Source organism: Silene latifolia, chromosome 3 (assembly GCF_048544455.1).
Source record: "Silene latifolia isolate original U9 population chromosome 3, ASM4854445v1, whole genome shotgun sequence".
Classification (NCBI taxonomy): Eukaryota; Viridiplantae; Streptophyta; class Magnoliopsida; order Caryophyllales; family Caryophyllaceae; genus Silene; species Silene latifolia.
The window spans coordinates 140,606,236-140,618,971 of record NC_133528.1 but is presented as its reverse complement, the minus strand read 5'-3'; the positions used below and the strand labels follow the sequence as shown (position 1 = coordinate 140,618,971).

At 38.0% G+C, this 12,736-nt stretch overlaps 1 non-coding gene across 1 annotated transcript; it reads left to right on the top strand.

Annotated features, from left to right (window-relative positions):
• The first annotated feature begins 10,570 nt into the window (after nucleotides 1-10,570).
• LOC141650240 (small nucleolar RNA R71) lies at nucleotides 10,571-10,677 on the top strand. Its single transcript, XR_012546284.1, has one exon. It is a non-coding gene; the product is annotated as a small nucleolar RNA R71 (small nucleolar RNA).
• Nucleotides 10,678-12,736: the final 2,059 nt, after the last annotated feature.

Genomic DNA, 12,736 nt, shown 5'->3' with positions numbered 1-12,736 from the left:
CCTCTATAAGCTACATTCTTACATTTCTTACATGGACACTTCATTTCACCTACATCCTTATACACGGTACTTTGTACCTCGAATTCAATAAACTCCCTCACACCCTTAGATCCACATCTCCTTTGCTAAGCCTCTTCACATCTCTTAAACCTTGTAAATGATTACAAAGGTGAGAACCACAACCGGTATCCAGTACCCATGTCGTAGTGGAAGTATAATTTATATCAATAACATAAATTTCCTTAGGAATTTTACCTTTTGGAGTGATGATTCCTTCCCTTATATTTCGCAAATATACGGGACAATTCCTAAGCCAATGTCCCATGCCATAGCAATAATGGCACTCATCATTAACTTGCTTGAAGTTTTTGACTTTCTTTCCCTTCTTCTTGAACCTTTTGCCCTTGGAAGCAAGAACTTGATTGCTTGAGCTCCCACTAGTTTTGGCATCTTTATCTTCCAGAGACAAAGACCCTATAGATTTTATGAGGTAGTCTTCCTGAGACGGGCTCACACGAGATCTAGTAGTAGTAGGTGTTTTAGAAGAGGTGATGAAGTTAAGGTTTCCATCCGAACCTATCCCAAAATGAAGTTCTCTAGTAGTGTCGAAATCATTGTTGGAGCAAACGTCGTCAAAAACATTGTGGTATGACTCAATAGTTATCGGTGCGGTAGCGTTTGATGGATTCATTGTAATGCACTACAAGTATGGAGGAAAGGAAATATTAACATTTGTCTTTTAAATCATACTTGTAAATTAACAAGATATGAGCATTTATATAGTGACCTCTACCCAACTATCATAAATGATTCCAAGATCCAAATTCATATTAACTTGGGCACGGTAGGGCCGATGAAACCCTTATCAATATAACTCGGTGGATTAACGCTTTAATCGATTCTACTTCTAGAACTCTTGGTCGATAAAATTACATTAACTTTTATCTTTAGCCTGGAACACATGCGACTACGGTGACGAATACTTCCGTTGAGTTTAATCCAAATTTCGAATAAATGCGTCCATGATCCAAATCCACATCAACTTGGGCACGGTATGGCCGATGAAACCCTTATCAACATGAATTCGGTGGATAGACATATATCACCCACTTCCCCTACGTAACAAGGTTTGTACCCCGGTAGGGCCGAGTGCACTCCCTCACGAAATAGGTTTTCATGGTTTCTACTCTTTGGTAAGGCTATGTCTCAATTGTTTATTTTAGCGAGAGGTCATGTCAATTTATTATCTATCACGTTTTAAGTGAACTAAAGCGGTGAACTACGATAAATCTAATTGACACGGTCGAAATACTCGATTAAATGAAGATGCATGTTTTAGTTATGGCGATTTAGCGATGCATGCGACATATAAATAAAATGCAAAGCATAAAAATAAATCCTAGTATGGCCTTCCTAAAATAGAAAACTATTTAACTATTACATATTCGGAAACCAACTCTATTGGTCCCTTGAACTTCGGTTGTGGCACGCATCTCGAGGTGACACCGTCTTTATGTATCGCCTTCTTGAAGAAATCCGTCTTTGGGAACTCCGGAATAAATAAAATTACATAATAAATTACATAATTTCCTATTATACATTTGTAACTATAATAAAATAAATCTATTAAATTACAAGACGGTGATACGAGATCACAATAAAATTACAACCGAATCGATATTCCCATACATTTCGGGTAATACCAATTAAAACTAAGGTCATACTAAGTAAAAAATACATAAAATAAAATTACATAAAATAAAATTATGACAATCATAAAGAAAATGCAGCATTATAATATGTATGAACATGCCCAATTTTATGCTAAATCGCCTTTAAATAGCCAATATCGTATATTACTCGATTTTTACGGATTTGCGTGATTCAACATTTTAAGATCACAAAAATTACATAAATTCATATTTATGCATAAGTTAATTACCCTAACCTTTTAGGACTCAAAATTTAGTCTTCACTAATTATTTGACCATAATTAACTCATATTACTAAAATTTGTTCATTAATGGACCTAAAATTACAAAAATAAGCTATAAACTTCAAATAAATCACAAAATTTTAAAAAAATTTGAAATTTGAAATTTAAACTCATGAACATTCTGGAAAAAATACCATGACTCTCATAATGTTCAAAAAACTTAGGTTAAAAATTTCGAAATTCATCCGGAAAAACAATGTTGCGGTTTATCGGTTTTAACAAAATAATCATAAAAACATGAGAAAAATTATATTTTATCAATTTTTCAATTTGAGATCTGAAAAAGATAATAAAATGCAACATGTGACGTTTTTCCTTAGTCATAGAGTATGTTTTATTAATATTTCACTAATTAAGCCACTATTTATGCTATTTTTCTTCAAAAATCATAAATCATGCAAAAAGACTTCAATATAGCCTATTATTTTAAACACATCTTGTAAAATTGCATGTGACAACATACTAAATTTCTATGACCAGATTCGAAATTTATCTCATATTAACCTATTTTTCATCTAAATCCGATTTTAATAATGAAAAATCCATTTTTCGAGCATAAGAAGTCCAAAAATTATGAAAATTTACAGGTCATCTCAAAATAATATATGTGATAACATATCCAAAAATCACTGGAAAATTCGAAGTTTAGCTAATTTTAGTCCGAAAATGACATTTTATTCATAAAATCATATTTTTAATGCCATTATTGTATAATATGAACAATAAAAATCCATAAATTAACCAAAATATCCCAATAACATTTTAGGACCAGAAACTTTAACATGCATAATGATTTTCGTGATATATCATAATAACACAAAATTAAACAAGTTTTATATGTCAATCGTATAACTCGGAAAAACTTTTAACCGATTTGCATGCAAACAACCAAGGCTCTTGATACCGATTGTGAGAAAAGTAGATCTATATACTAAACATATTCATATATGTTTTAATTTAATTTATCATAAAATTAATTAGTTATCTTATGCATGCAAACTATAAACAATATAAAGAAGAAATATTTATCTTACATTGGATTTTCGGTTTATAAGGGCACAAGAGAGATCTCCTTCTCTCTTGTTCTTGTGCTTTCCTCAATGGATGAACAAAGACCCAAGTGTAGGATCTCTCCCAAAGCTTAATACCCAAAGCACACTCTTAATAAAATTAATATTATGAATACTAGACAATATTAATTTTGTAGGAAAAATTGACCCAAAATGATTTGGTTTTTGTCTCCTAAAAACCGGTTTAAGAGAGGAGAAAGGAAGGTGAAATGTTTTATCTCTCTAAAATATTTTTGGTGAATGAATGAATAATACCAATACCATAATATGTTATGTATTGAATATGATAAATATAAGGCAAAAACCCTTTGCTTTTCTTTGTGTAAAACCGGGTGGAAGAGGGAGCCAATGCATGCTTGAGTTGTTCTTCACAATGAACAATAGGTTTTGCATGGCTAGTCTTTAGGTAATCATCATGTTCTCCACTAATATAATCAACACAATATTAGCCTAATTCTCCTCTTATTTTCGGCACACATATATAATATGGACTCCATATTATCTTTGTCAAAATGTCAATTTGTCTTATGTCACATGTCATATGTTGCATAAATTTGTTGTGTATTTTTAACATATTAAAAATCAACGTATTAATAAAAATACGTCATATACAAAAATCGACCTAGTAATTCATAATTACTTGTACCAAAAAGTTTTACCAATTATAAATCACAATAATTTGTATTTATAATAATTCATTCAATTTCAATTGTTTCTTTAAACAATAATTTCATCTGAGTAATGAAACAATTCGATTACTCAGACCGTATCTCATTTAATCAAATTTCAATGAGACACGTAAATATTACTTCCAAAATCGTCCGTCAATTTTAAATAATTTAATTGACTCGTAACATTATACGATCAATTAAATGATCAATTAACAGTGTTGCCCTATAGGTATGACCTAGGGGATCAACTGATCACCACCGTCGCACGACAGTAATGTCAAACTCTAGTCAGCCAATCATTACCGATATGTGTGGACCAGTTGACAGTAAAATATTACTTCCCAATGGTATTCTTTATAATGAGACTTAAACATGTGATCATCATGATCAACAGTTGTGATCGCATTATTGTCGAAGGACACATATTCCAACAAGCAGGTGTATGGCACGTTGTCCCCTCTTATCCATGTCTGGTGTATATGTACCATTGAGTTTGAAGTTTAGAATGGCTTGAAACCAAGGTTCCCCTGGGCTTTATTCTTCGTCTGTAATTTGGTGTACATAGGCTGGTTCTGACCGCCGTTCTATGCATAAGGGCATTTCTACCATGTTATCTGGCATATTAATCAAAGATGAAAGTTTTGCAAGAGCGTCTGCAAATTGATTCTCTTCACAAGGTAGGTGCAGATAAGTGACTTGATCGAAGAATTGGGCGAGTTGATCTATCCTAGCCTGATAGGGTGCTAGACTTTCACTTCGAATTTTCCAGGATCCCGTAATTTGGTTGATGATTGATACCCATCGTTGTGAGTACCAAAAATAATATTTATAATTTCAAACTACAACTATAGATAGCGGTAGCAGGGTCGATCCAAAGAGAGGCGTGTGCAATTATTAGTTATTCTATTAAAGTCCAAGGTAACAGTGTGTGGGGGTTGAGTTGATTCGGTCTATAGCTAAAGGCAATGAAATATAAATTAAACTAAAGAAATGTATTAAATCAAATATAAAGAAGGGTACTAGGATGGTCGGTTCACTATAGTTTCGGCCGCAGCATACTAAGTAGGTCTAAATCAAACACAAGAGGCGGGAAAGCAAGAGGTCCTCTCGGTCCACTCTTAACAAGTAGCATCTTTCAATCTCGCTACAAGTCCCTAATATCACTAATACTAACTTTCGTCCTGAAAAGTGACTAAAAACCTAAACTTTACCTATCTTTCGATCTCAGCATAGTTTAGTCATTTTAATTGGTGATCTAACAACTTTCCCTATCTTTCGATCTAATGCTAAACATTCAACTAGTCGTGTGCACTCGATTCGTCAAATATAGAGTTTAAACCAATTAAAACGAAGCAAAACCTCACATGGTCAATCGATCGACTAGGTATAGCGGTCGATCGACTGACACGCGATTTCAGTCTACTATTCTACGCCGCCTAATCCTACAGATTCCCTACATCCTAGCACGAATAATTTAGCTACTCATGACTATAGTGGAAACAACAATAATATTAAGGATTAAAACTACTGAATTCATGCTTGAATTAACGGAATAAAAGATTATCATAAAACGATAATTATGGCTTTGGGAAACTAACTAGCAATTTCTAACAATGAATGATAATAAGGATGAACTGAAATAAGAATAGGGGAATACCGAAAGGAAGAATTGCAGGAATCGAATCCAGAAAACGAATGCAAAAAGTAACTTTTATACGAAACAATATTCGGAACCCTAATTATTTCCTAAAGAATTGTATGCTAAACTTGAATAATAATTCGATCCCTTATTCTGAATACCTAGCTTACGTTATATAGAATACAACGTAGTTCTTATTTCCAAAACCTAAATACAATGGGCTTCAAGTTTCTCGATATTTTAATTCACGTCTGACTAGCGATGTGGTCGATCGACCACTGGGACCGGTCGATCGACTGGTCTGCAATGCACAGTAGTTCCTGGAAGCCGCAGGCTGGTCGATCGACTAAGGGAAGCGGTCGATCGACTGAAGTGGCTGATATTTGACTTTTAATTTCTCGTGGATTTGTCTTTCGGGCCTCGAAATGCGCACCAAGCTCGTTCCTGAAGCGAATACTCCACGTCAAATGCAATGCAAGATACTCGGGGACGGATTTAGCTTAATATCTACTCATTTCCGCATAAATCTGCAATAATACATAAAAATACGAAAGTAGACGAAATGGGGCAAATAGTAGCATAAACTACATAAATGAGCTCTGAAATGCGTGTAAAATGGGATGCAAAACATCATATATTAGACACGCATCAAACTTCCCCAAACCAAACCCTTGCTTGTCCCCAAGCAAGAACTAGACTCGATCCTAAAACTTAGTGGAACGAGTTCAATCTCAGAGCGAATTGCAACATGTAAAGACAAAACCATTTTAATGCAATAACCAACAATCAATTAGCAATGCGAATCATGCAAATGAGTTATATGGTCGTTAAGAACTGCTGAACTGTCAACTGTAGAGACTTATCAAATTGGACTCTCACGGGTCACTCAAATCACACATAAGCACAGGTGAATATATAAGAGGATAGAAAGAATTCATTTTGTAAAGACTCTCACCTAACTACGACCTATAAGAATATGCCTGCAATATAATATGAAAGAAATCTCTACAACCGTACATATGCATTCCAACCGAACTAATGACCATGACACATGCCGAGGTATATGGATATGTGAGGTATGGGTAAGAAGAGGCAAAACGTTTATGGAAATGTGGAGGTACAGGTGATCAAGCTAGTACCAAAACGGAACCATATGGCAACATCCAACTTCTTGCTCATAAGTCAATAGAAACGGTGCTATTAGCAAGCACAAATCTCACAATCTCCAATATAGTAATAATCAACCAACTCCCCATAAGATACAAATGCAACATGGGAGCAAAAATCGCCATAAAATAAAGACTTTGAATTATGCGAATTGATTTTTTTTCTTTTCTCTCTCGGGCTGTAGTCGATCGACCAATGAAGCCAGTCGATCGACCGTATTGAACAGTACAGCACTTTATTTTCTTTTTCGAACTTATTTTTCATCTCTTTTCTTTCTCTTTTCTTTCTTCCTTTCCTTTTTCCATCTTCCCAACATTATCTCAAAACGAGTATATGCCACCAAAAACTAAGTAACAATCCCAAGAACATAGACTACTAGCTTGACAAAGGTAGGCTAAATGTAGGATGTAGTAATCGGGACAAAAAGGCTATTTTTGGCAGTGAGGGGCTCATGGGTAAAATAAATAAAGGAAAACCTCTACCACATGTGTCAACAAACCACGAACCGAATGCACACAGGTATTAAGCAGATTAAGTTCATATTTATGCATATTGATATAACATGTCTCATAAGGAGTACTACTCACATTCTAGATAAACTGGTCACGAATGTCACCAGTTATAGGCTCTAAACCTCAGAAATATGATGTAGGTTGCCAAAAATCTAAGTCAAGTCTCAAGTTTAGCACGATGTTAACGAAAACTCGTAGACTATGCAAAATGATTCTACTAATAACATGTCAATTAGCAAGGCTTAGGCATAAAACAGCTGCAAATGCAATGTCATCATTGAAATACTATCGTTCCGACTCGACCTATATGCTTAATTAAACGTGCAATATTTTGAAATTTTTCAAAATTTTCAATTTTTTGGAATTTTTGTATATATAAGGGAAATGAAATAAACAATGCAAAACAAAAATGTAAACGTGAATGCAAGCAAATGATATGCGACGCAAAACCCTTCCCCAAACCAAATCGCACAATGTCCCCATTGTGCAAAATCATATAATGAAAGAAAAGAGAAACGGGAATTTGCGAGAAAATAAATAAATATGACATGAAGTAGAACTCGGGAACTCACAAGACTTTAAGCGCAACAAAAGGAAACCTCCCCAAACCAGCGTGAGCTAGGAGGTTTCAGTAGCCAGCAGTGCTACCAATAAGTACCTGAAAGACAAACAAAACCACACATAAAACCGAGAAAACAATAATGAAGCGATATTATGTGCACAATTTAGAAAAATAGAAGAAATAAATAATAGGACGGAAGATAAAGTGGAGTAGAAAACTCCCTCAATTCCGCAAATCGACCAAACACAGCAGGGGAGAGGTCGTGAACAGGTAAAACAATGCAGGGCGGTCGATCGACCACATAGCCCAGTTGATCGACCAGAGTGAACAGGAACAGAAGCTTCTGGAACTGTGTAGCCAGTCGATCGACCATACAGACCAGTCGATCGACTGCAAATACTGCTTTAACTTCTGATTTCTTCGTATTTGCTCAATAACTTGAGCTAATGAGGTCTAAAAACATGCAAGTGCACAATAATATGCGCCCAAAATTGCGCAAAACCCAAAGTAAAGTCTAAAGTGCTTAAAAATCCTAAGCAAAATAATTAAATGCGAAGTCTCGCGCACACAAAAGCAATAAAAAGAGTTTAAAAGCAATAAAATGTTGGTAAAGCATGTGATCAACTAATAGTTGATCAAGAACGGCCACGTAATGGCCCACTTGGTCGGCTTCTGGCTACAAGAGGTAGCCTCAACGGTGCTCATCTTCTCAGCTGCACCCTTTTCAACTTCAGCATCCGCAGAACTCAACGGATCAACAGCTTCATCATCTCCCCAATCAATGACCTCTTCCGGCTCATCAAAGTCCAAGTCGGACTCTCTCACTCTGACTGGCTCATCTTCAAGCTCCTCATCAGTGCTATAGCTAAGCATCCTAAGCCGCCTCTTGAAACGATTGGCTCCTTCACAGCTGGAGCAACCTGCGGCTCTTCCTTCCCCAAACCGGCTCCTGCAATGTCTAAAACAGAAGAATCGTCCTCCAATTTGCTCCCAATCTGGGGCGGATGTGTTACAACAGGAATAGGAATAGAGACAGGCATATCAGACAGCACAAAGTATGATTTCCTTTCAGAAACCGTATTACAAGTGACAGGCCACATGGGGTCTTTCTTCTTGGCTGTCTGGGCAAAGACAATGGAATGCTTTCCTACCTTGAAGGTTAAGGTCTTAGAACCAACATCAATAACTGCACCAGCAGTGTGCAAAAATGGTCTACCCAAAATGATGGGAATGTGGGCATCCTCAGGCATATCTAGCACAACAAAGTCAACAGGGAAGAAAAACTTCCCTATTTGCACAGGGATGTCCTCTAAGACTCCTATTGGCTGGACCGCAGAGCGATCAACCATCTGTACGGTCATGTTCGTGACTGCAAACCTATTCAACTTTAACTTTCTAGCAAGACTCAACGGCATAACGCTAATACTGGCTCCTAGGTCACATAATGCCTTCTCAATAGAGAAGGTACCTATATTACAAGGAACGGAAAAGCTACCTGGGTCCTCTAGCTTATGGGGTGCAGTATGGGTCAAGTGACCTCTTTTTAGACAGTAATTGCTTCATAAATTTCATGTAAGCAGGCACTTGATTAACTAATTCATGGAAAGGTACTTGTACGTTTAAACTACGAACAACATTTTCAAATTTATTGAAAGATACATGTTCCTTCGTCGGCACTAGTCTCTCTGGATAAGGGGCTGAAAGTAGCAACTTAGCCCTCTCCTCTAAATCTCTCATGCCGGCATCGGTGGACTTAGGTTGGAAGTCCACTACCTTCTCCTTGTTGAAGCTTGAACCCTCTTCAGACCGTCTCAAAAATGAACCATTGATCAACATCGGGTCGTACTTCGGAATCGGGACTGACCCATCAGCACTCGGGTCTTGCCCCAACATTTTTGGAGTTGTCGTACCCCGAAATAAGTGATCCCTCAAAATATTGGGCATCGGAGGACGAAAAGGTTCACCTTCAGCAACGTCCTCAGTCGATCGACCATGTTGCTCAGTCGATCGACTGAGTTCTACAGTTCCAGAAGTTGTTTCTTTGCGCGCTTCAGTCGATCGACCGGGTGTATCAGTCGATCGACTGATATACCTGGTAGACGCCTTTTTCTTTCCACTGTTCGTTCCAGCTTTCTTTTGACTCGGTTTTGCCCCATCTTTTTCATCATTGTCCTCGACCATTGCGGGCCCCTCCAGGGTAGACCCACTCCTCAAAGTGATGGCATTTAGGGTCTCCTTTTGGTCTGTCTGAGTCGATAAGTGTCTCGGAGCTCGAGTTGTATTCTTGCTAGCCAATTGAGCAATTTGGCTCTCTAGTAGCTTCATCCCGGCCTCTCTAGCTTGGGACTCCTTTTGCAACATATTCTTCAATTCAGCAAAGTCGGAATTTTGGGATTGTTGCTGCTGCGGCACATAGGGAGGTTTTTGGTACTGCTGCTGCTTATGAGGGGGCACATAATTCTGCTGCTGCTGCTGTGGATGTGGAGTTGGATTTAGGACATTTTGGCTACTCCACCTCAAGTTGGGATGAACATTCGGCTCATAGTAGGTGTTTGTCTGCCTATAATGTTGAAAAGCAGCAGAAGACTCAAAAGGACTAGGACAATTTTCTGAAACATGTCCCTCAGCTCCACATCTTTTGCAGACGAAAGGACCGTTTGACACAACATTCACATGGTAGATACCTCCTTTTGAAGCTCCTCCCAATTCGTACTTATTAAACCTCGCAGTGAGAGCTTTTAGTGCAGCTACAGAAGGAGATTCAGCACTCCTCCTTTGATTCCCCCTGGAATTCACATACTCAGCTTTTTAGGTGGCTAAATCATCAATGATCTTCCACCCCTTAGTCTCTCCCATATTCTCCTGGAATCTGCCACTAGCTGCAGCATCCAGGATAGCCCTTTGATCGTCGTACAGCCCATTATAGAACTGATTGGACAAGCTTCATTTTTCGAACCCATGGTGCGGAATGGTTCGCACCAGTTTCTTGAAACGGACCCATGCTTCATGAAAGTTCTCATCAGGACCCTGTTTAAAGCTCGTGATCTGAGCTCTAATGGCATTCGTCTTCGAGGCAGAGAAGTATTTCTTGTAGAATGCCAGGGCCAAAGAATTCCAGTCCGTGATCCCATGAGCAGCTCGATCCAGGTCTCTATACCACTCCCTCGCAGCATCACGAAGAGAGAATATAAACATGGTCTCCTTCACCTGGTCTGGGGTCACGCCGGCTGGTGGGGACATGTAACCGCAATAATCAATGAATATTTCCATGTGCTTGGCTGCATCTTCATTTGCAGCTCCCCCGAATTGGTTTATCTCAACCAAGTTGATATAGTAAGGCTTTGGCTCGAATTTTCTTGCCTCCTCTGGTAACGTGAATCCCTTGTAGAGATTCTCAGTTGTCGGATCAGAGTGACTGGCAATAGTCGCTTCTTCAGCCATCTCTAGGAAATCTGGAGAAGTGACGGTCTCAGCTGATGAATTAGAAACAGGAGATGAAGGTGGATCCTCCTCAAATAGAGCGTTCTCGAAGTAATTTGACAGAGTACTCAGCTTTTCCTCTGTCGGCAATATCCTAGATGATCGCCTCAACTCGCGCAGGGTCTTCGCAATCTCAGGGTTGAGCGGTAGTAATTCACCACCCTGTGACCTGCGCATAAGATAAAACTACAAGAAGAATATGAGAATAGTTTAAGGAACAAACGTCCCTTAAACTAAGAAACAGACTAAAATAAAACAACTAAAAATTAGAACAATTGCCTCCCCGGCAACGGCGCCAAAATTTGATACCCGTCGTTGTGAGTACCAAAAATAATATTTATAATTTCCAACTACAACTATAGATAGCGGTAGCAGGGTCGATCCAAAGAGAGGCGTGTGCAATTATTAGTTATTCTATTAAAGTCCAAGGTAACAGTGTGTGGGGGTTGAGTTGATTCGGTCTATAGCTAAAGGCAATGAAATATAAATTAAACTAAAGAAATGTATTAAATCAAATATAAAGAAGGGTACTAGGATGGTCGGTTCACTATAGTTTCGGCCGCAGCATACTATATAGGTCTAAATCAAACACATGAGGCGGGAAAGCAAGAGGTCCTCTCGGTCCACTCTTAACAAGTAGCATCTTTCGATCTCGCTACAAGTCCCTAATATCACTAATACTAACTTTCGTCCTGAAAAGTGACTAACAACCTAAACTTTACCTATCTTTCGATCTCAGCATAGTTTAGTCATTTTAATTGGTGATCTAACAACTTTCCCTATCTTTCGATCTAATGGGTCAGTCATATCCTAAACATTCAACTAGTCGTGTGCACTCGATTCGTCAAATATAGAGTTTAAATCAATTAAAACGAAGCAAAACCTCACATGGCCAGTCGATCGACTAGGTATGGCGGTCGATCGACTGACACGCGATTTCAGTCTACTATTCTACGCCGCCTAATCCTACAGATTCCCTACATCCTAGCACGAATAATTTAGCTACTCATGACTGTAGTGGAAACAACAATAATATTAAGGATTAAAACTACTGAATTCATGCTTGAATTAACGGAATAAAAGATTAGCATAAAACGATAATTATGGCTTTGGGAAACTAACTAGCAATTTCTAACTATGAATGATAATAAGGATGAACTGAAATAAGAATAGGGGAATACCGAAAGGAAGAATTGCAGGAATCGAATCCATAAACCGAATGCAAAAAGTAACTTGTATACGAAACAATATTCGGAACCCTAATTATTTCCTAAATAATTGTATGCTAAACTTGAATAATAATTCGATCCCTTATTCTGAATACCTAGCTTATGTTATATAGAATACAACGTAGTTCTTATTTCTAAAACCTAAATACAATGGGCTTCAAGTTTCTCGATCTTTTAATTCACGTCTGACTAGCGATGTGGTTGATCGACCACTGGGACCGGTCGATCGACTGGTCTGCAATGCACAGTAGTTCCTGGAAGTCGCAGGCTGGTCGATCGACTAAGGGAAGCGGTCGATCGACTGAAGTGGCTGATATTTGACTTCTAACTTCTCGTGGATTTGTCTTTCGGGCCTCGAAATGCGCACCAAGCTCGTTCCTTAAGCGAATACTCCACGTCAAATGCAATGC